Genomic DNA, 25,049 nt, shown 5'->3' with positions numbered 1-25,049 from the left:
GGCTCCAAAGTAAGCGGGCTACAGCTGCTTTGCCAGCTGGCTGTCACACGCACGCAACAGAACTTGGAGGGGACTCATGGCCTCACCAGATGCCTTATGGCAGGGTTCAGTAGATGCCCCACACGGTGCAAACCAATTCCATATTTCACATAAAATGACTGAGTTTGCATGTCATCACCAATACTTTCCATCTAGCAGAGTGAGCACCTCACGTTTATAATTTAATTTTCCAAATGCACAAGCTATGGTCAGATCAGCAGCCCCTGGCCACGACCAAGTCACAGACTCCTGGCATTCTGCAGGGAATTCCAGATGTACAGCCTCTTTGGCGGCGACACAGTGAAAATGGCAACATTAATAACCCGCTTCTGCCCGTCCGAACTGGGGTGGCATCAGTAAGGACTACAGGGTTGAATTAACCTGTGTAACCAAACTGAATAAATCTGAGGGCATAGTGGACAGAAGCAGCTTGGTCTGCGTATTTACTGATTTGGGAAACAGCTAAGAATAAAGGGAGCATATTGTGGGTCAGAGTTCAACAGCAGAGAGGGATGAGAGAAACCTATCAGTGAATCCTTGACACAGCAAGGCCACTCGAGGGACCATTAGCTGGGACCTACATCTGCCCCTGAATTTTAAATGCAATTTGACTCTTTTGATAAGTTAACTCGTGTGTTAAAGGATATGTAAAAATATCAAGCTTTGTCCCCATTACTAGCTGGTGTGCCATAATATTCTAGCCCTAATAGACTCCTTCCAGAGGAAATCTGATTTTTATAGCTAAAATTGTGACAGCGTCATTATTAGAATGGCCTAGCCAGGAAAAACTACGGCATCTGAGCATGATGTGCCTGGTTAGGGGGATGATGGTAGAGAGATGGACCCTATATTTGAGCAGAATAAGGATTGTACAAAGTATCTTTTAATAAACACAAAGGTGGACCTAAATATGACTCAATTCCATGCTTTTCTTTGATGCAGCAAGAAATGACCTCAATTTATCCTCCCTCTCTCTACCCACTGGCTCTTTTGCCCTTTGCTGCTTAGTGATAATGGGAGCATTGCCTTGCCTTTGGGGTAAATGATTCCAGTTGAGCAATTTACCATGTGAAAACCAAAGGGGACAGGTTTTTAATGTGGAAAATGTTTTAACCTCAGAAAACGAAAAGGCCAACTCAATGTGGAATGGCACTCTGTCTTTGAATCACAGTGTGCATATATGACGAGATCCAATTAAACCATGTGTCCAGATAGTCTCAATTTTGGTAAATTAGACCTAACCTAATTCTTATTTCATAAATAATTTCAGAGCATTTGTGGCTTTAAGAGCTCACTATATTTTATATGGCTCCTGAGTTATGACAGAAATTGCAACAGCATGACATTTAGTACGGCATTGATTTTTCTTGGAGCCCATCGTAAGTAGTTCTGCAACTAGAGAAGTGTACTGTAATGATACCTATTATGTGCACAGCCCCAAGGGAACCAGGATAGTGAGGCGTCCTTGTATTTTCATTCATGATACAGTGCTAAACTCCAGACAAATTATACAAACTCGGATGACCTTTTGAACGACTGAGCTCTCAACTCCATCACTCTTTATAGAAGAGAGGGAAAAATCTAGTGTCCATTGGGACCACACAAGTAATGTAAGTAAGTGAAGTGTGTTGGGTGCAGAATGGGGCACAGCGGAGATTTTAATGCCCGTCTTGGCGAATCTGATGCTACTCTGCTTTCTCTGCTTGTTTTGATAGGCTAACATGTTACTGCAGGAACATAGTATAGGCCCAGTATTGCCAGATCATCCAACTCTTCACAAACAGCCAGAAAATAAGATTTTTATATAACATTTGATTTATAAAGGTTAGCTCATTTAAAAAAAAAAAACTTTTAGTTTTGAGGTATAGATTTGTATGCAGGTGTGAAAAATAATACAGAGACATCCCCTACACCTTTCCCTTATTTCCTAGGACTATAACATCTCGGGTGCTCCAGAAGCATGTATCACAACCTGGAAATTGACCTTGATACAGTACATTAACCTCATTGGCTCATTCTTTTTAAACTCTTTGCAGACCAATCGAAGCACATTTGAAGGACAGAGTTGGCCTGTCTTACTACTACTGCTTGCAGCTTCTGTGAATTACAATCTTGCTGGATTTAGGAGACCAGCTCATGCCTTTGGGTCCTCACTGCTGTACCTGGAAAAGCTGTTTAAAACTTTGCTAGAAGGTGAACCTCTCCTAGCTCTTCATGCTTGAGTACTTTTCTAGTCTTCCAGTCTGAATTCCACTCTACCCCTGCCTATTCAAGTTGCAACTTGGGTTGTCTTTGACACTTGCACCTTTTGTGCCCATGGTATATTTCCACTTGCTGGCCTCAGCTTGCACCGACACTCGGTTGGCCTGTATGTATCCTTCAGGCAGTCCTATCCCTGCAGGCTCTCTGCACTCACAGGCATCTCATACTTGCTTTCTTGGAATTCTCTCCCACCTCCTTCTTTTCCCCACCAAGCCACAACACACACCAAAGACAAGTGCTTCAAGGTGGTAGGAACCCAAAGAATTTGTTTGTGCTGGAATTTTGAAATCTCACTTATTTATTTAAATAAAGCGAGGGCAGCCCAGATCTTTCAGTGGTTTGGCGCAGCCTTCAGCCCGGAGCATGATCCTGGAGACCTGGGATTGAGTCCCACGTCAGGTTCCCTGAATGGAGCCTGCTTCTCCCTCTGCCTGTGTCTCTGCTTCTCTCTCTATGTATGTCTCCCATGAATAAATAAATAAAATCTTTAAATAAATAAAGTGAGTCATGATTTGGGGATTACAACTATGGAGTTGTTTTGTTTTTATAAAATCTGTCATAAAAAGCCAGTTTTTACTGTAAATGGCTTTAAGACCTCTGATATATTTTTTTAATGCCAATAAAGTCTCAGAGTGTTGTGGTTCGAAATATGCTTTTAGATTTTTTTCTATTTTGTAATAAGTGAAGGAAAAAGTTGGAGTCTTCCCTGAGTGTTTCTTGAGTGTTATCACTGACCTTGGCACCTTTTCCAACCCAAGCGTTGAAATAGTTCCCATGCCATTCCTGACCATGGCTGGTCACCATGACAAAAGATGGGAAGAGCCATTTCCAGAGAAGAAAGCACAGTAAGGGAGATCAGAGCCTTCTGAGTACCAGGGCCATGATCAGAAGGTGGGATTCAGAACCAGGAAGCATGTGTCAGGGAAGAAAAGAGGGGCACAGCCTAGTGCCCCCACAGTACACGGAAACCATTATGGCCTAGGGTGGGTCACAGTCCAGAACAAGCTGGCTTCTTCCCATTGTTTGATCCTCAACTATTGTATATGTAGTTGGAGGTGGGAGTAGTGAAGCTTAGTTTGAAGCTCCTTCTGAGGTGACAATAACCATTCCCATCGAGCATAAGTGGTGATTCTGAAGTACGTATATATCATGGAGAGGAAGCAGAGGAAGAAAAAAGGAATCAAAGTAACAGATTCAATAAGCCCAAAGTAAAATTTCCCTGGAGTAACCACAGTTGATCTTTGAACAAGTGGGGGTTAGGGATGCCAACTCCCCCACAAAATCAAAAATCTGTGCATGACTTTTGACTCCCCAAAACTTAACTACAAATAACCTACTGTTGACCAGAAGCCTTACTGAGAACATAAACAGTCAATTAACACTTATTTTGTATGTTATAGGTATTATATACTATATTTTTACAGTAAAATAAGCTAGAGAAAAGAAAATGTTAAGAAAACCATAAGGAAGAGAAAATACTATAAAGTACTGTACTGATAAAGTACTGTATTTTTAAAAATCCACATAGAGGTGGACCTACACAGTTGAAACCCATGTCGTTCAAGAGTCAACTGTACTTTCTTTGGGCTCCCACATACTGTAGAACTAATGGATCATTGGGATTTTGCCTCCCTTACCAAGCAAAAGAAATCAATTTTAGGAGAAATGAGCTAAATTTTTCTTGGGTCCCACCTCTCTTCCTGGCAATTAGACCAAAGTGCACAGAGGCATTGTCTCTGCTCTGTTCTATGCCATCTCTTTAAGCCCTGCCTTCAGTTTGACTCTGAAGTTGGAGTCTCCATGGATCCTTGCCAGTGTTGTCTGCCTCTGTACTGGCCCTCATGGAAATGAGTGGCAAATCCATCCCAGGGTACATGGAATTGGCGTTCTTTTCCCTCTGACGATCCTTCTCCTTGTCCCATATGTCTCCTCCTGAGTCTGATAAGCGCTACCATCACCTTTCCAGATGGCACATTCTCCGGCCATTACCTGGCAGCCCTGCCTTTCAGTACTTAAGCCCAAAAGTATTATTCAAAGCCCTCTCCATGACCCCAGATATTTCTCCTCCTCTCACTGCTATACCGGACTCCGCAGCAGAGCTGACATGGCGAAGGCTCAGTCCCATTCTTTCAACTCCTGTTGTCAGAGATATGGCCAGTGTCAGAGGCTTTGGACTTCAGTTTTTACATCTGAAAACAGCAGTATGCAGTAGGGATTATTACTGTCTCTCTTTTGTAGGTGAAGAAACTGAGACTAACAGAAGTACAGGAAACTTGTCCAAGGTCTCCCAGGTGTGGAAGCTCTTTGTCCACAGGGGAGGACTTTATACTGATGGGCTTTCCAGTACCCATCGCAGATTGCAGAAGGGGAGAGAAGGGGACTTCCCTTAGTGTTTTAAAGCACATCTCTTAAACCCCTGGTGGATCTTTTAATAACTATCAGTGCCCAGGATTCTGATTTAGTCTGGGGTAGATGTGAGTATTAATAGTATTAAAAAGCATCCCGGGTGATTTTAATGGATAGCCATGATTGACATTACTTCTCCACATCAGTGGTTCTTCAGTTAAGCATCTGTCTGAATTGTATGGAGGGCTTGGTCCTATACTCTCACTGGGCTCCAGCTCTGGAGTTGCAGTCTGGGGTGGACCTAAGAATTTGCATTTCTAACAAGTTCCCAGGAAGGCTACTGCCACACATCAGATTGGGGACCACAGCTTTGCACACATCTGGATGGAAGTTTGGGTGCAGGTAGATAGATCTTAATGCTTATTGAGCACCGGCTAAGTATCAGGCTGATTGATTACGTTCTATGATTTAGCCAATAGATGACACCTAATCTTCCCAAGAACCTTTTGATTTAGGTATTCCCATTTAATATATGGAGGAAACTCAACTTCACACAGGTTAAATCTGTGCTTCTCAAACTGGGATATATGGGGATGTAGCAGGGATTATGGAAACCACACAATGGATATCACATAACTTCCTGGGCCATGAATTTCATAGGCATCAGCCATACTCTTTGCTGAACAGGCTTGAACAGTTCAAGAGGGAAATGTCCCTGTTACCTGTGCATTGATTATCTTAACTTTAATGTGTATTCTAGACCAATGGAGCCAACATGGTGCAGTAGATTGTCAAATCATGGCTATAAATCCTGCCTATTCAACTTCATACTTGACATGAAGAGGCAAATGGAGAGTAAAATGAGGCTTGCGAGTCATTATATTACCCTGTGGATAGAGTCACATTTCAAAGCAACCTTGAGCCCTCACTTCACTGAGTCTGTGATTGACTTTTATAATGGAGAAGATGGAGTTGCCTTTATTATAGCATCTCTAGTACTACTTTTATTAGTCATTAGTTCTGTTATGAGGACATTTCCTAAATAAGCTCTTACCTTATTCCAGTTATTACATCTAAGGGGTTTTTTGGAACATTTTGATAAAATGTCTATTTTCATGTGGTCAGCCATATAGGTTGATCTTCTAGAGCAAAGTTGGAGTAAGCACATATTAGAAAGTCATCTCTTACAATCTTCCCGTGGACACACATTTCTCCATCCTTCCTGAGTCATGGGTTCCTTTAAGAATTTAATGAACAATTGACTTTCCTAGATTAGTACACACACAGACACACAGAAGGCCTTGCTTTCAGAGCATTCAGAGGCCACTGAAGCCAGCCATGGATCGTAGTCATAGGCCCCAAATTAAAAATCCCTGCCCAATTCTGTAAGTTTCTCCATGAAAAGGTCTGTGACTGTCTGAACTTGGATCTGTGGTGTTGCATGCATTGTCTGGCTAGGAGGGTACTCAGTCAGTGTCAGAGAATGAATGATTTCTTTTAAGACTGAGGAGGTAGAAAATGTGCTTGAGCACTTGTAGTTATTGTGACATAGATGTGTTTGTAACAGTGTGTCAGGACATTACAGTGTGGCAAGGTACTCCAGGACCTCTGTTGGCTGCCCCGTAGGAGGAGTACAGGGAATATTCTCTCTGAAGCTGTAGCACCATGTCAGTGTGTTCTGTTCTATACTATCCAACTTCTTTCCTGATGTTTCCTCTGCTCGATTTGGGGCCATCAACCATTACTATTTGGGCTTAGGTCATCAAAGCTGTCTCCTACTATTTCTTCTCTTTATTTCATGATGTTTGCTATAATCTTGGCTTGAGGTATGAGTCTCTGAGCTGGTTTCTGTAGTCAATGTGGCACAGGCAGGGAAGATCCTAACCCTGGGCATGAAGTCTAAGGTATCCTTGGGGGATGAAGCAGGGAGAGTAATCTCCATGTTATGATGTCCAGAATTTACTTTAAAATACTTTAGACCAGTGTGATTTTGTATATGTGCTGACTAGCTTAAATTTCAACTGAAGGGACAATCAGATTTCCTAACTGAGAATTTGAATTCCAGGGATGGTCAGTCATACTCCAGGGGTAGCTTCTACAAGCATTTCAGCCAGCTACCTATCTGTTAATACCTAAGGTTTTGCGAATGTCAGAATTTGCTTTTATTTGTGAAATTAGTGAATTGCTCTTTAGCTTGACAAATGTTAAGTTTAATTATGTGTATTACTCATATGTATGAGGTGTATTTGATGATATATATGTGTGTGTGTGTATATATATATATATATATGGAAGAAAACAAAGGAGGAGGAAGAGGGAGGGAAGGAGGAAGAGAGAGAGAGATTGGTTGATTGTTTGCTTCACCACTGAGGCATAAACAGAGTTGAAGACTAGTAAGGCCGTGGCTTGCTCTTTGTTTGAATCTTTCTTTCTTTTGTTTTTTTTAGAAGATTTTATTTATTTATTCATTCATTCATTCATTCATTCATTCACAAGAGACACACAGAGAGAGGTAGAGACATAGGCAGAGGGAGAAGCAGGCTCCCTGTAGCGAGCCTCATGCGAGACTTGATCCCAGGATTACAACCTGAGCCAAAGGCAGGCGCTCAACCACTGAGCCACGCAGGTATCCCTGAATCTTATTTCTTATAAGTCTTTGGCCCAGGCCTTGTTACAAAGAGTTACAATTGCTTAATGTCCACTAAAAGGATAAACGCGTGCTGCCTCAGGGATGTTTGGTGTCTGCCTCTAGAAAACCTTTCATGACAGATGGTGAGAGGAATATAAACAGAACCCAGATCTGGGGCTTCCTTGAACTTGCCCAACAGGTTCCAAGGACCATTTTCATGCCTGCTGGCTAATCCATGTTTACTGAATAAATATTTACATCTATGTAGGGATATCTGATCTAGGTTTGCTTTCATTGTAAGTCAGTAGCAAGGTCATACTTCTTTGGTAGATATCATTATCTACCAAAAAGGCCCTCCATGTTTTGTGTGACCAAATTGACTGAGGACAGTTCACGGCATCTGGCTCTATGGCAAATAGACTTTCAACATAGATTCCGTATAATAGTTTTTGCTGTGGTAACAATCCAGAAAAAATGTAGTAGGTACACCAAGCAACATTTATTTGCCACTCATGCCTCTTTGGGTCTGCTATGGCTCTGCTGGGTCCTTGCCAGGCTTGGCTACACTTGGTTCCAACCTGTAAGATGGGCCTGCTCCTCCTATCTTATTATCCCAGAGCCTAGACCCCAGTAACAGCCCTACCTGGGCTTCAGGGGCATGTTGTCCACATGAGGGATGCAGAAACACAAGAGGGGCAGGCAGAAAGGCTCTGCTTAGAACTAGTACACTGTGACCTCTGCCCACATTTTATTGGTCAAAGCCAATTCCATGGCAAATCCCAAAGTTACTGGCAGTGGCAGGTGCTTTAAACTTCTCCCAGTAGGCATGGGAGGAAAAAGAGAATTATTAACAGATAGTACCGTCTATCACCCTCCAAGATAAGTGATAAGGCCTTTCATTGTCTCCTTAGTCACGAAGGGGATGTCAATTCCGGTCAGTTCGTTAATTGCCATCCATTTGCATTATGGGGGTGAATCAGAAACATAGAATGCATAGGTCTTGGCCTTGATGAGTGTTCAGTCACAGAGAGGAGAAATGATTTCTGCTTCAGAGAGCATATAGGTTTACCATGGACCGGCATTCAGACCGAGTTGAAAAAATACACAGACTACACACAAGAAGATCACATACTTTGTGCCATCCTCAAATCCATTGTACAAGTCTGAATAGGAGGCCCATTGTTATTCTGTGGTAGCACCAGCTAGACTCCACGCTTTGGGGAGGGGAGAGGACAACAGTTCCATGACTCCCTTCTTTGTAGTCACATCTCCAATCAGATGTTTTGCCCCCACACAGCAGAGGAAGAAGACAGGAAAGTACCCTGGAGGGCCAGTCCTAGCTTCCCCGTGGACTGTGCACCTTTAGGCAAACTACTTAAGCTTTCCAGCCCTCAGATTTTTCACTTATAAAATGGCACTAGCTAGCTAGTGTAGGGCTAGCTCATGAAGTCTGTGACCCCAAGTGGATTGGTATAATCTGCCTTTGGGTTCCCTTTGGCTTAGCTCTGCACAAGCCCCTCCGTCCTCCACTATTAGGGTGGCTAAGAATTGTGACACTAGTCCCACCTACCCTAACACTGAATAGTCTTGATATCCTATATCCTTTCTCCTCCCAAACACCACTATAAAATCAGGCTCCCTTGTGTATGTGTACAGTCTGTGTGTGTATACGTGTATATTTTAATTCATCGTCTAATAACAAATTTTGGTTTTATTGTCAAGCAATTTGAAGTTTAAGAAATTGCTGCACTTTCAGTTGTAGGGTGTTCTGTGTTTTGCACTGTCCGGGATGGCACTTAAAGGGTATCTGTTCTCAGGATAGTCATAATGCAATGCATGCTTCACAGCAGCTAACTCAGGAGCTGGAGGGACACTCATTCATGGCATTGGACTCTTCCAAAGAAGCCCCTGGCTCAGCTTGTAAAGTGGACTGCGCTAGTCGCCTTACAGTATACAGGGATGCAGGAAATGTGATTGGTTGCCTCCCTTCCCTTGCACCCAACCCCAGTCCTGGTCCTAGCCCCCAGCGCTACCCCTTGCCCATCTTCTCCCTAGGCTTGCTAAATTGTTTTGAATGCTGTGGTAAATGGATTTTTCTTCAGTGAAAACTAGGCAGACCTGGATGAACTGCAAACCACTCAAGGTTTTAGAGGAAGCCAATAAGGAGGACCAGGATTAGTCTGGTTTCTTTGTTTTCATGGTGTACAGACAAGCCCTAAAGGAAAACAACATAGTTATCCTGAGAGCAAACACCCGTGCTTCTAAGAAAACTTGAAAATCCACACTGATCACAACTAACAATAGCATCTCCTTCCTTGCAAGTTAAGACAAAATTCCTGGAGCCCTATTTCATCTTTAATACCTGGCAGATAGGCATTCCTTATCATAGGACTCAGACTCCTCGCTTTCCAGATGCTCTCCTGTGAATTCACTTCCTTGGCAGAACAGACATGGCTAGAGTCGAGCATGAACTTGGACCCCAGAAATGCCCCCATTTTCCCTTGTTGGGGGATACCCTGAGTGTTCTTGATGTTGGATCTGAGACAGGGGAGCTCAAGAATGTTGTCAGAAAGGTTGGATTCATATTAAAAATGGTGCTGAAGACTGACGAGACCCCTACCCACAGTGGGAGAGAAAAGAGGTTGATAAGAATAGCGCAAATCCTCCTGGAAGGCAGGGCCAGGTGGATCTTGAAATGGACTTTGCTTCTTTGCTAGGGGTTAAGGAGCTAAGCTGTGGCTTGGGTCAGTGTCTCTGGAAATGCTCCAGTGTCTTCAGTGTCTGTCCAGGCCTCTGCATGCCATTGAATTTACTCAGCACAAAGCTCTATCTTCATTCCTGCCACAAATAGATTCTTTACTTTGATCTTTTATTAACCTAATTAATCATTAAACTTCTTTTCTCATTGAACTCTTTTTCCTGTTTTTCAGTTTCTCTCTCTCTCCTCCTCCCTCCCTCTGTCCCTTTGTTCCTCCCTCCCTCTGTCCCTTTGTTCCTTATAGCTTTATTAAGAGGTTTTGTTGTTGTTGTTGTTGTTGATATTGAACAAATTGGTGCCATATCAAAAGGGCATGAGGCAGACCCAGCCTTGAGTAAAAGGGTGAAATGGGGTGGGTTTGCTGCGAAGCCCTCCTAGCTCCCTCTCTTTCCTCCTATGTCACAGCTTGTCCCTTCTGATCCAGGAGTCCAGTGCTTTCCTGCTAGATTCCAGCTCCCCACACAACCCATTCCCCTGCTGCCCACTTCCTATCTTCTCTCACAAGTGGCCTTTCTCCAAAGCCACTCCCCAGGACTCATCAGAATGATTCACTCTTTTAGTGCAAATCAATTAAGCTAAGTGAAGGGAAATTGTCTTCATTCATCTGGGAGAGAAGAGAAAAACTGTATCAATACTAAGGTAAAACTGCTTGAAATCCCCTCTTCCCTCAACAGTTCAGCACAGCTTCTAATTTGAGATGCTGCTGTTGATTTATTAATGACATGTGGGATTAAATAAAATCCCAACATGAGGAGAAAAGATAATAAGCTGGAGTTTTGCAGAGGGTGCTTTGTAAAAGCAATGGATCTTCAAATTAGGGATTTTATATAGACTTGCAAATTAGTCCCCAAAGTTTGGGTCCTATCAAAGGATGGCTTTTTTTTTTCTATTTCACCAAAGAAGGACAAGTTCTGAAAACAATTGCTATTAATTAACTAATTCAATAAACATGTATTGAGCACCTACTATGTTATCTTCTGTTGTAGATACTGGGATAGTGTTAAAGAAGAGAGACAAGCTCTGGCACCCATAGGGCTATACCTATAAAAAGGGAGACAGCAGAAGTACAAGAACACCTGATGGAGGCAGATACTAGAGAGAAAATTAAGCAGAGGGATAGGATCGGAGGAGGGGGGAACCAAAGGGAAATTGATGGTTTGTATGGGAGGGGCATTTAAGACCTGTATGACAAGTAAGATACTAATATATTATAGAAACAGGCCTTTAAAGATCTGGGGGAGTTGTGATCCAAAAAGAGGAAATAGCAAGTGCAAAGGCCCTGAGGTAGGAATGAAGTTGATGTGGCTAAGAAACATAGAGGTAAGTATAGCTGAAGTATAACAAGAAGATTGGTAGGTGGGCACCTGGGCAGCTCAGTCTGTATAGTATCCAACTCTTGGTTTGGGCTCAGGCCATGATCTCCCAATTGTGGGATCAAGTCCCAAGTCAGGCTCTATATACAGCCTGGAGTCTGCTTCAGATTTTCTCTTCCTCTCTCTCTGTCTCTCTGTCTTCTTTCTCAAATAAATAAATCTTTTTTTAAAAAAGAAAGTACTAGTGAGAGATGAAACAAGAAATATAGGCAGGGGTCAGTCGGTTTATATTTGGCCCTGTAGGTCACTCTAGAGAGTTTGAATCTACTTCTGACTATAGTGGGAAGCCTGAGCACTGGTGGTGATTCCCCAAATGACCTCATTTGCATGATCTACCTGAGCACTTAAATGCTGCTGGAGAATTGACAGAAAAGGATCAAATTGAAAGTCAGTTCTGTAATCTAGGAGGAAAAATGATGGCTGGAGAGAGAAAGGCAAGAGAATCATTTACTATTTACATTTATTTTATTTTTTTAAAGTTTTATTTATTTTGAGAGAGAGAGAGAGTGTGATCAGGGAGGATCAGAGAGAGGAGAGAAAGTCTCAAGCAGACTCCCCGCTGAGCACAGGACCGAATGTGGGGCTCCATCTCACAACCCTGAGATCACAACCTGAGCCAAAATCTAGAGTCAAATGCTTAAGTGACGGAGCCACCCAGATGCTTCTTTTAACATTATTTGTTAAAAGAAAGAATATATGAATATCACAAAAGTCAAGAGAAAAGGCTAGTCATTTGCAAGAAAGAATAATTGACAAACCTCCCTTGACATCATACAAGCATACATAGGTGTAGTTATTCTGTTTATAAAATGAAAACTGCAGCAAAATTATAATTCCTAATATTGCTTTTCATGTTATTGTGCTTTTGCTAAAACTTGGTCAGTCTGGGACCCAATTTCAATAGTTCAATAAGACAGGGAACCCAAATGTCCAGTTTTCTCCCAGTCACCCTCAAAATGTTGACAAAACCGAAGTCAGTCTTCTAACTCATTCAATTCAGAACCCTCAAGGAAAGGTGAATCGAGCAGGACTCAGGCCACCCAGGTGTGCAGAGCAAGGAGGCCCCAGGTAGAGGGCTGGTGAGGGACAGTCTACAGTTCAGGTCTGCTGGGCAGTGGTGGGGTTGGGGGGGAAGGGGAAGTTCCCCTTTCTGCCCCATATATACACCAGCTACACAACCCCAACCCCCTATGGGAACCCAGAGACTGGACACATTGGTTAAACACTTTCATTTTTTTTTTTTTATCTTCTGAAAAGTGACATAAAGATAAACTGAAATGACACTAGCTCTCTTCACTCCATTTTATTCAGAAGGGAGTTTGAGTAGGTGAAGTAGAAGAGTCCTTGGAAGAACATGGGAAAAATTGAAAAATAAAGATAAAAATAAATAAAAAAGAGGAAGAGCACAGGGAAGGTGCCCAGAGTGGGGATGTTTGTGAGGGCAGCATGTGGCAAAGGGGGCAGTAGGAATGGCCACACTGACAGAAACAGTTTGTAATGCCCACTGTTCCAAGCTAACATCAGTCTAGAGTTCTTCGAATTACATCAATATATGGACTTTCCTGAAAATCTAATACATTTCATATGAATGTGAAGTATAGTCATTTCGAAGCAAGAGTCTTGTGTTAAATGCTAGACATTCAGATTTTTTAAAACTCAATAAAACAGTGGCAGCTAGACAAAATAGTTTTAGTGACTAAAGAAATATATCCAAGAAATAACTCACAACGCCATGTGGTCATACTTGTCTGCCACAGGCCATTTACTTTATTCTTATGAGGTACTGGCTAAAGTAAATTTAATTAAATCAATTTTTGTATTTTTTGAATACTGTGAAAATACCAATTGTCACTAATAATCAGTGATGCATGGCATTTTAATTATCCATTACTCATTTTCCTTACAAAACAAATGGCTCAATCCTAATGAACTTAGCATTACATTATTTGTTTTAGAAATGAATTTTTGTAGACCCACTTTATTAGTTAAAATCTAGGACTTTCTTAGCTCTCTGAAGCATAATCAACAACTCACATCACTGCATGGTTTTGTGGTATGATTTTATTTTCAAAGCTACTCAAAGATAAGTGGTACGTCACCTCGGGCTTGGAAATCTTCCTGCATTGGCACATACCATGTAACTCTGGTCAGTTACTTCCACAACTAAAATAATCTTTCTGTTCCTCACAGCTCAGTAGAAATTCTTGGAAAAATGTGCCCAGATGGGTAAATAAGGATGCATTGCTACCAAAGAGCTATGTCGTTTTTTAATGATTCTATTTATTTATTTGAGAGAGACAGAGAGAGAGGGAGAGAGAGAGAGCATGAGCTAAGGGCAGGGACAGAAGGAGAAGTGGACTCCCTGTTGAGCAGGGAACCTGATGTGAGGCTCCATCCCAGGACCCTGGGATCATGAGCTGAGCCACAGGTGGATGCATAACCAACTGAGCCACCCAAGTGCCCTAAGAGTTGTGTCTTATATTCTACATTGCTATGAATTTACTTTCCTGACTGGCCTCCAGCTCTTTCTCATCTTGCAACATCCCTATCTCTACAGCCCGAAGGGAAATCATCTTCTCATCAGTTGTCAAAGCCAGCATCCTAACCCAAGCTCCCTTCTCATCTCCTCCCAACCTCTGGGATGACCAGTTACTTTGGGCCTAACTCTCAGGAGGCCTTCCTGACTGGATCTGCCTTGAGTATCACCAGAAGGCTTGAGTTCATGTGGTGCCAGTCTTGAACAAAACTGCAAGTTGAGTCCCCCCTTTTTTTTTTTAACACTGGAGACCTCCTGAACACCCAGGGTTTCTGCCTTTTCCCCCATCCATCCACCAAAAGTCACCCTCTGGATTGAATCCTGTCTAAATGCTCCAGATTATTAATTTGAATGACACAAAGCTCAGGTCATGATCCCAGGGTTCTGGGATCGAGCCCTGCATCAGGCTCCCTGCAGAACAGGGGCCTGCTTTTCCATCTCCTGCTGTTTCTTGTGCTGTCTCTCTCTGTCAATAAATGAATGAATAAGTGAAATAGATAGATAGATAGATAGATGATAGATAGATAGATAGATAGATAGATAGATAGATAGATAGATAGATAGATAGATAGATAGATACTCTTACCTTTCACTTGGCCTGGCTGATGCCTTTACCCCTTGGTACCCTTCCTCAATTTCAGTTGTAACCTACAAATAAAAGATACTCCTGTTCCCCTATCTGCCTGTCTTAGTCTCCACTTCTAAATTCTCCTCATTCTGGCCTATCTTCTCCAGTAAAAAGTCTGGAACTTATTTCTGCCCTACACTTGCACTTAGCTCACATCCCAAATTCCTTTGGTTTACCATTTGTTTATCTTACCAAGTGTCCCATATGTACAACCACACTAAATGCCTACCTTCCCACTAGGCAGCTGTGTCAGCAGACATCAATATTAATTCACAATACACCAAAGTTTTAGATGTGCCAGAACCAACCAAGCTGGAAATCTACTTCATAGAATGGAGCAGGCCAAGGTTGTCACCTTCCAGACCAGAGATCCCCCTGGTGACGTTTGCATTTTACTTAGAGACAATGGATTGTCTAATAGTGATAGATCATGCATTCATGAACATGATAGCATGGACAGTTCTGGTGTTTTGACCTTATTTGTGGTATATATTACCAAATCTATATTTATCTATGAATTTATTCATAGATAAATATTTATTCATTATTTATTTTATCATTATTTTTTATCATTATTTTATTCATTATCATATTTATTCATTCATATTTATCTATGAATTCAAATTTTTTTTAGGTTCCCCTGAGAACATGGTCCTATTAGTTAAAATTAGGATAGAACTATTTTTTTAAATGCAAAATCATTATTGTGGAAATGATAAGTAGACATTCAACAACAATTGGTTATGTAATACTGTGTAACAACATATCCAGCATTATTCTGGGTACTACCTGGAACACACATAATATAAATTCCCAGAGATAATCACTATGAATATTTTTATGTAGTTGAAATCATAATGTAGCTGGGTACCCTGATTCTATCACCTGACCTTATTTCATAATTATTTTCTGTGATTAAAACATTTTAATAGACATTATTTTCAACAACTGCAGAATATATATATATATATATTCAATATATTTAAATGTCCAGAGAAAACATCTGGCACTGGCCAGATGTTTTCTCTGGACATTTAAATCTCCAACAGAGCTGCTTTTTATCCACAACTGCTAATTGTATTGCCAATGGATGTGTTCATAGCCCTGAAATAAGTGATAGAATTGCTATTGGTCAAGCAACTGAAAACTAATTTCAAATATATATTTTATTTTTATTTAATTTTTTTAAAGGATTTTATTTATTTATTCATAGAGACACAGAGAGAAAGAGAGAGAGGCAAAGACACAGGCAGAGGGAGAAGCAGGATTCATGCAGGGAGCCCTATGTGGGACTCAATCCCAGGTCTCCGGGATCACGCCCTGGGCTGAAGGCCATGTTAAACCACTGAGCCACCAGGGCTGCCCTCAAATATATTTTTTAAATATATATGCAGCATTATACCAAATTTGCCCAATTTTAAGACGTCTGATTTTTTAATCTGAGAATATGTTTCACAGATTTTATCAATACATATTAATTTCAACCTAGTTATTTTGAGCTTAAATTTTAGTTTCAAAATACAAAATGATTCAGAATCACGGATAAAGCACTGAAATTAAGGTATCTCCTAAAACTCCCAGGCTTTGTATTCTGAATTTAATTAATTTAGAAATTAACCAATTTATTTATATACCTATCCCTATAGTAGAGTCAATGCACTTTGATAGATGGATAGGACCTTTCTGTGCCCAGCACAATGCCTGGCACATAGTAGGAATTCAATAGATTGTCTGAGATCGAACTATGTCTTTTTTTTTTTTTAAGATCTATTTATGTATGATAGACAGAGACAGAGAGAGGCAGAGACACAGGAGGAGGGAGAAGCAGGCCCATGCTGGGAGCCCAATGTGGGACTTGATCCCGGGACTCCAGGATCGCGCCCTGGGCCAAAGGCAGATGCTAAACTGCTGAGCGACCCAGGGATCCCCTGAACTATGTCTTAATTCTGATACCATTTTAAAATGGATCTCGTTATATATTGTGCTTTCTACTGGCTTCATTCTGCTCTTACCTTGCAGAATGTATCTTGTGGTATATTAAAACTAGAATTGTGATTTTTTCTTATGGATTATAGATTTCATTCAATTGTTGTGGTGGCTGACATTAAATAGGAAAGTACATAAATATTTAAATACCATTGCCACTTAAAACCATTTTGTGATTTTTTTTTTTAATAAACAGCACTCACAAATAAATGTCATCTTGACTTCTAATTTTTTTAACATTTTGTTCCAATATACATTTTTTTATGATAGTAGCACAGAGAGAGAGATAGACAGAGACACAGGCAGAGGGAGAAGCAGGCTCCATGCACTGGGAGCCTGACGTGGGATTCGATCCCAGGTCTCCAGGACCACGCCCTGGGCCAAAGGCAGGCGCTAAACCGCTGCGCCACCCAGGGATCCCCAATATACATATTTTTAATGTTAAAGATTATATTGGCAAAAAAATCAGTGTTTTGTATGATTTGCAACTTTAATGAAAAGCAAATGAAAAAAAATAGATTCCATTTAATCATTGTATTAGTTTCCTAGGGCTGCTGTAACAAGTTACCATAAACTTGGCTTAACACAACAGAAATTTTTGTCTCACAATTCTGCAGGCCAGGCACCCGAAATCAGGTAGGGCTGTTCTCTCTCTGAAGGCTGCAGGAAGGCTCCTCCCTTGCCTCTTCAGCTTCTGGTGGTCATTCTTTGGTGGTTGCATCCCTTCATCTCTGCCTCCTTCTTCGTATGGCCTTCTCCCTTCTCTTCTTTCTGTATCTGTCCTCTTAACATCCCTTTTAAAGACATTTGCTATTAGAGTTAGGGCCCACCAGATAATACAGGATGACCACAGGTGGAAAGGCTTAACTATATCCACAAAGACCATTTTTCCAAAGATCACATTCACAGATTCTAGGGGTTTGGATATGGGTGTATCTTTTAGGAGACCACAAGTCCACCCACTAGCATCATCGTTCATTAACCTTGAACTTCTGATGTTGCTCCACTAACAACCGGAGGCTGGATTTTGCAGACACTGGAAATTGCAATCTGCATTAAAACAAACTAATTTATGCGTTGATTCTGTAAAAGAAAAGGATGAATAAATTCAAGATGGAAAAAGGGTGGTAGGGTGGGGGAGTGGAGAGCAGATAAGATACTTAAAACCACAAGTAATTTAAAAATATTTAAGAATACTGAGTAAGGAAGACTGAGATTAAAAATGGAAAGACTTTTATTTGCCAAAAATATGTTTTTGCAGACATATAGTATTACAGACCTGCTTTATGTATTTACGTAGCAATTTAATAGGAGCCAAAAATGTGGTCAATATCAATGGAACTTTTCTGTTTTAAACTGGCATGACTTTATGTGTAAACTGACCAGTTTTCACAGTTACTTAAGTGTATTTAAATTGGGAGAACTACTGAGATCGCTAAATCCCTGCTTTTTTCATTAATTTTGATACACAAAAGTCTATCTGTGCTATGTTATGTGGTCAGAAATGGAGCCCATACCGGTTACTTGAAAATATGATGAAGGAATCAAGTTAGTTCTCCTACATGTATTTCTAAATATTAGTGAAGTTTTCACACTGTCCCTTTTAACAATCTGCAAAAAGTATTCTTATTGAAGGGAATTTCTCTTCAGTGGAAACATTGTGGGGAGGAATTAAAACCTCATTATAAAATGCTGAAAAAAAATCATGAAGTAGCCTTCCCTAATTTTAATTCTTGCCTGTCAAGATGTACAGAATCTTAAGAGAGCTCTTCTCTCCCTGCTCCTACTCCCTACGCCCCCAGCTCGGTAATGATAGCTGGTCTTTTCATCTTAGGGCCAATGAGTCATTCTTTATCAGTGCAATTAAAAGCCCTGGACCTTTTCTGATGACAGAGACCATGGCTTGATACCTTCCATCACCCCATGGACAGCTCCCCGTGAACTGCCTCAAGCCTTTCACTGCCTCTTAGATTTTCTCTTCCTATGCCTGGCATTCCTTAAGTTCTTGTGACAAAGCTGTGATTGTAAGGAGCATGAACTCACTGAGGCTAGCTCAACGAAAGAGTAAGGGTATTTTGTTGCCAGGCTCTGGGGCTCCCTCTGGAAGGAAGTGCACTTGTCAGGAATTGAACCTGGAATTCAGGAAGCCCTCAGTGAACTGGAAGGTAGTCTCTGTGTTGACACTTCTCTGACTGCCTGTGCCTGCTTCTTTATCTCTGCTTGGCTCCTCCTTTCTCAACATTTTCTTTTTCTTCATCACACTTTCGAAAGTGGCCTCTGCAGCTGAATCTTGGTTGATGGGACATCTGACACCATTAGCTGCGATACCAGTTCCCAGTCCAGCTCTGTGTTATAAATGTTCACCTAAATTCTCACACTGTGCCTCTTGATGCTTCTGATTGGCTGATTTTGAGTCAGGTGTCCAAAATTTGTTAGGTTCCCCTCCCCCACCAAAAAATGTGTTCAGTCCTATCTGCCACGTGGTGTCCCACCCCTCTCTTGCTTCAGAGGTTGTTAAACTTGAGTTACTTCCCTCTCTCCATTCTGTTTTTCACAAACTTCCATCCACTGGGCTTCGTTCTCCATTATCCCATTCATTTTTCTCTCAGAGCATCAGTGTTGATGTATCAGATGATTTTGCCCTCCCCACTTCTGCAAATTTATTGTTGTAATTTTTCTTACACTCCTATCCTAAAATATACATTTGTTTGAACACACACTTTTTCTTCTACTTCTTACCCTCATTAAGTTTTTAAAAAATATGTTGTAGAGTGATTCCATTGACTGGCCTTATTGGTCAGATTGCTGTATTGTACTGAGACAATAAAAAACTCTCCTTCTGATGTATTAGAAGGCACCAAGTCAAGGTCTTTATCACTATCAGTAGGCCAGATTTCTACCAAATGGTTCCCAGGAAATTCAACTGCGATGCAGGTAAAGAGGACATGGTTGTCAGTTCCCCAGGGATCAGGTCTCTGTTCACATGTGGGAACCAGAAAGTGGAGTATTTGCCAAAAAGAAATTCATACTTCAGTGCCCCACCTTGCTGATGAGCCACATTAAGGGCTGGTAGATGTGGGCACCAGTTACCCAGGAGCCCCTCCTGACTAAAAATTTTCCTCCCTGAGCTGACACTGAGGGAGAGGCTGACCCTGATATAGGACTTTGCAGAAGATTCTTTCCAAGTCAGCTCCTCACATGACCGGTGCTAGAGGTTGCACAGAGCTCTTTTCCTTTGTCTTCCATCTCCTTGCCCAAGAATCTCTTGAAAAGGTTATATAAGCATTACCAGCAGCAAGGTCAAAGTCAGCCCATGCATTGTGTCTTGCAAATGTTAAAAAGAATCCTTTCTTGTACAGATTAGAAAATGTTTATAATGTCCACATATATCGGACAACAAGATTTTGGGACTATCTGCTAGAGAATTGTAATAAATGTAAAGATTTTCAGTGATTATACTGGGGCATTCTTGTGCAGTCTACAACCTGCCTGATATATTACCCAGAAGCTCCAGAGGACTTTATTACTTAATCCCCAAGGATGCAAAAAAAAAAAATTTTTTTTTAAATCCCCAAGGATGCATCAGTGGTTTTTCTGTAAGCAGATTTTGATAATAAGGGTAGAGGTGTTACTGGTGGGAGAATCTGCATTGTGTGAATGGAGGTCTCAGTCCTTGGATTCCCCACAAGAAGATTTACATGGGGATCCATGCTGAATATAGAGTCAGAAGGATGTAGAAAAAAAAAAAAAAAGGATGTAGCAAACACAAACCAGTTTATTAAAGTATACTCCCAAGATGGGATAGTGGGCGGGTTCCAAGAGGGGGAACCAACTCAAGGTGGTTTTAGGATTGGATATTATTGAGTCTCTCTAAGCTGGGAAGAGCTGTGATGTGCATTGGGGTGGCCTCTAATGGAGGCTGCCTCCATTTAGGGGACTTCTCCCACAGGTTGGGAGGGATAGTTTTTGATCCTACAAGGTTTGTACCTGAATCTTCATGTCTTGGTAGCCTTTCTCCATGAGGGTGGGACAGGTGCTGTACCCTCAGTGCAAATGCATTATAATGAGTTTAAGGGTTACTTTGAGGCAGAGGTGAAGAGGAGAGCACATGTTCTGCACCTGTGGCTCTTGATCTGTCAGCCCCAAGGGCTTAGAAGCCATGAGGTCAGGATGTTGTGCTCTCTGGTTTCTGATGTGTAGCTTATTCATCACCATCCTTGCCTCCAGCTTTGGTCTCTGTTATTCCCCTTCAAGGACTTGAGATTCTACCTTGGTGTGTTCCTTCCACTGCTCCCGTCGAGCTTGTACCTAGCAGAGGTAGCAATAGTTCCCCAGGAGACAGTGGACTTCAGAATTAGTGAGGAAGAACAGACTGGGAAGCAGAGATACTCTTCACAATGTCACTAAATTCCTCTTGAATGACATAGAGAAGGTAGTCAACACAAAGGCTATCTTTGGAACATATTTTCAGATATCATTGAATACACTGTTCTTCCATTCCAAGAATTTGCAATCAAATATAAAAAGTTAAACAGGAAGGAATAATTTAGATTGCTAAATTAAGAAAGCAATTAAGAAAGTAATATAAATTATTCCTTTCTATAGATTTAGGTAAACAGCAACCATTAATAAAAACCTTTATTTACTATGGGAGGAAAAGGGTATTTGGAATCTCAGAGGTAAACAAAGATATTTAAGAAATTTTTTAAAGTTATTTTTAAGAGGTTTCATTTTGATAATGAGAAAAGAAGGAAATGGGTTTGATTTTGTTGCATTATGATCATTTTATTAGAAGAGAAGTCTGACCTGACAGGCTATTCTAGCTGGGTGTAAATGGTTACCAGTGATCTGTAATGTGCAAGGTTTGTCATTACTTCTTTATAGAAGTTGCTTTCCCTGTTTTGTCTTCACATCATTCTTGCATGATGAGGATTTTCTCTCACATGGTAGGGAAGCTCAGAGAATATGACAGAGCTGAGTCTCAGCGCAAGTCCATTTAACTACAAGCCTGTGTCTTTCCCATTGTGATTGCTGCTCCATGGACTCAGCTGAATAATAATAATGGTAAAGATATTATTGCGTGTTGTGGATTGAATTGGATCCTCTAAAAATTCATATTATTTAAAAGATTTTCTATTTACTTCTATTATTAAATTGAAGATCTTATTCCCAGTGCTTTAGAATGTGACCATGTGAGGAAACAGGGTCTTTACACAAGTAGTTAATTTAAAATGGAGTCATTAAGGGGGAACCTGGCTCAGCCAGTTAAGGATCTGCCTTCAGCTCAGGTTGGGATCCTGGGATCCTGGGATTGGGCCCTGAGTTGGGCTCCCTGCTCAGCAGGGAGGTCTGTTTCTCCCTCTATCCCTCCCCACTGCTCGTGCTCATGCATGTTCTCTCTCTCTCTCTCTCTCTCTCTCTCTCTCTCTCTCAGATAAATAAATATATTTTCTAAAGGAGATCATTAGGGGTACCTGAGTGGCACAGTCAGTTAAGCATCCAACTCTTGATTTCAGCTCAGGTCATGATCTCAGGATCTGGGATCCAGCCCCATGTAGGGCTCGAGACTCAGTACAAAGTCTGTTTAAGACCGTTTCCCTCTCTCTGCCTCTCCTCTCTCTCAGACAAATAAGTCTTTTTTTCTTTTCTTAATGAGGTCATTAGGATGGGCCCTAATACAGTATGAGTGGTGTCCTTATAAAAAGGAGGAATTTGGACAGACACACACAGGGAGAACACCATGTGAAGATAAAGCCAGAAATGGGGTGATGCATCTACAGGCCAAGGAATGCCAGAGCTGTCAGCAAACCACTGGAAGCTGGGGGAAGGACCTGGAACAGAGTCTCCCTCACAGCCCTCAAAGGGAACCAACCCTGCCCACACCTTAGTCTCAGACTTCTGACCTCCAGAACTGTGAGAAAGTAAATTTCTGTTCTTTAGGCCACTAGTTTGTGGTACTTTGTTACTGCCACCCTAGCAAACTAATACACTGTGTTTCTTAACTCAGATAGTTAGAAGCCAATGACAAATATCCCAGAAGCCACATTGGGTGTCTGAGTATGATGTGAGAAGCATATGGAACCCAGTGTGGGTTTGGGAAACGGAAAGCATTAGCCTGAGATTAGAAATTCCTATTTGGCAAAAACTAGCTCAGCTCAGTTTGGCTGGAGAGCTGAGGCCATATAAATGGAAGCCCCGGTGAAATTGAAAGGAGCCCTTACGACCCTATTGTTCATCTAGGTGTAGTTACTTTTTGGTTACTAATTTTGTTTCTGTCTTTTATTGGAGTAGACAAAGTTCACTGAACTTTATGTACTTTGATCAAACTCCAACTTGGATTCTTATGACCTTCCAAGTCAGCTTGCCAACTTTGCTGGCCATATCCGTTGGATTTGTGTGTGTGTGTGTGTCTTGGCCATTCAGTTATTCCTTCATGATACACTCACAGGCAATGAATGGGAAAGGTGAAAGAGAAAGAAAATGTGAGGGAGGCGGACAGACTTAGGAAAATGGTGTGCTGAGTAGGGGGATAATTTATCTTTGTTATGTATGTGGCAGTTTGGGTCTTAAGGAGAACAAAAGATGTTTGGATGAAAACAGGATTCTTTTTCTGGAAACTAACAGAAATGACCACACGATAATCTGATAATTCTACAAATATCCTTAAAATATTTATACACACAACTTCTATAATTACTAGAAGGTCTGGCTTTCTCCTGCATGTTAACTACAAGGTCAAATGGTTACTAATATGATTCAATGCAAAAGGCTTACTTGGTTTTATCTGTTGTGACCCAAACAAGGTTTGAATATTTTTGTTTTCAAGGAAATCTGCAGCCCCAGCTACTATAGATATGAGGAGAAGGGTTTTCCTCATTGTATTGGAGAGTGTTTCTATGAATAGAAGTATATGGATGACATTCTTAGTTACATAATTCTTCCAGTTTTTCTGTCTCAGAAGGACAGAGCTGCGGGCCCCGTCAGGCAAGGTCCTCATACCCCAGTCTGGGTGCCCTCTTCACCCCTTTAAAAAGCTTTAATATGTTAGTCTGAACTGTTTGTTTCTGAAGTAAGAAATATCTTTCCTAGCTGAACTAATGTGTTATATAAATTATTAACTGCTCTCTCATAGCTGATAGTAACATACTAGCACCATACTGCTAAGTGTTCATTTTTCTCATTTAGTATTTCCAAAAGAAGAGTAGGGATGATGCCTTATATTATTTGATTCAGGTAAATAAATCTGACTTTTAAATATTTCTGCCCCAGACCCTGCGTTAGGCATTTTTATATATGATTTAAAGCTTTGATCCTATCTCCCTGGGCCCACTTTTGAGGCTGAGGATTCATAGTTTTTGGTCTGCTTTCTTCTCATGCTTTCCTGGTGACTTCTTTGGTGAATGGAGTTGCCTTTCCCCTTATATGATCTAATTTTGTTATATGTCTTCTGAGGTTCCTCCTCCAAAATGGTACCTGGGGTTTCTGTGAAGAAGCTTTACTTCTTATTAATTAGATTCACTTGCACGGTTTCAATCATCACTTACAAAGTTTACACAGAAGAATTCTAATATCTCTTGCTCCTTTTGCCATATAAAAGCTCTTTGGGGTAACTGCAGTAATCCCAACGTTAGTCTTTAAATCATTACAGTATATGTTCTTGCTAGCATCTAGGTCCCTTGACCGGCTGTTCCCATCTCCACACCTATCTCCTTCACTGGTCTAAATGCAAATTCATTCTTAAGTCTTGTCTTGGGTGCTCCATTTTATCAGTTTCCTTGACCTCTACATCTGAATAGGAGGACCTTGGCAGATATTATCATGCACCTGGCCTACCCTAGCCCAATCTCACTATTTTGTAATTGTGTATTTACTGTTTTCTGAACACCTTTTATAAACAATTCAAAGGCAAGATCTGGATTTAGTTCAGTAGTGCCTAATATAGTGTCTGATTTTTTTTTTCCTAAAGATTTATTGATTTTAGAGAGAGAGTGTGTGTGCATGTGGAAGTGAAGGGAGGGCCAGGGAGAAAGACGAAAAGAGGAAGAGAATCTCAAGGAGACTCACGGGGTTCAATCTCATGACCCTGAAATCATGACCTGAGTTGAAAGGCTCAGGCACTCAACCAGCTGAGCCACCCAGGTACCCCTAATGTCTGACTTCTAAAAGTCAAGCCCAAATATTTTTATTGAAAGAGTGAATGAAGGATGCATGTCTCCATCCTCACATTTACCCAATTGTGTGATTGCTTAGGTGAATCATCCTATTATAGAGAGATAGAGCATTTTTGCAAAGGAGGCAGGTCACTTTCTAACTGTCTTTGTGTGCAAAGTGCCCAGTACAAGGCCTGGTCACAAATAGGTGGTGAATGAAGGAATAAGTAAATGGAGACCAAGAGCCCTAATAATTTCATATGATATCTTTCACCGTGTTTCTTGGTAGTTAGGACTCAAAAGGAAGGATAAGCTCTGATATTTGGTTTGCTTCCTGATTTC

At 41.1% G+C, this 25,049-nt stretch overlaps 1 protein-coding gene across 5 annotated transcripts in view; it reads left to right on the top strand.

The window, feature by feature from the left end:
* Positions 1 to 25,049, top strand: part of NCKAP5 (NCK associated protein 5) — a 973,837-nt gene that overhangs the window by 251,032 nt on the left and 697,756 nt on the right. The window lies entirely within an intron of this gene.

The sequence above is a fragment of the Canis lupus genome, chromosome 19, assembly GCF_011100685.1.
Source record: "Canis lupus familiaris isolate Mischka breed German Shepherd chromosome 19, alternate assembly UU_Cfam_GSD_1.0, whole genome shotgun sequence".
Lineage (NCBI taxonomy): Eukaryota > Metazoa > Chordata > Mammalia > Carnivora > Canidae > Canis > Canis lupus.
Note: the sequence above shows the minus strand (reverse complement) of the source record. Positions and strands in the feature narration are given on the sequence as shown.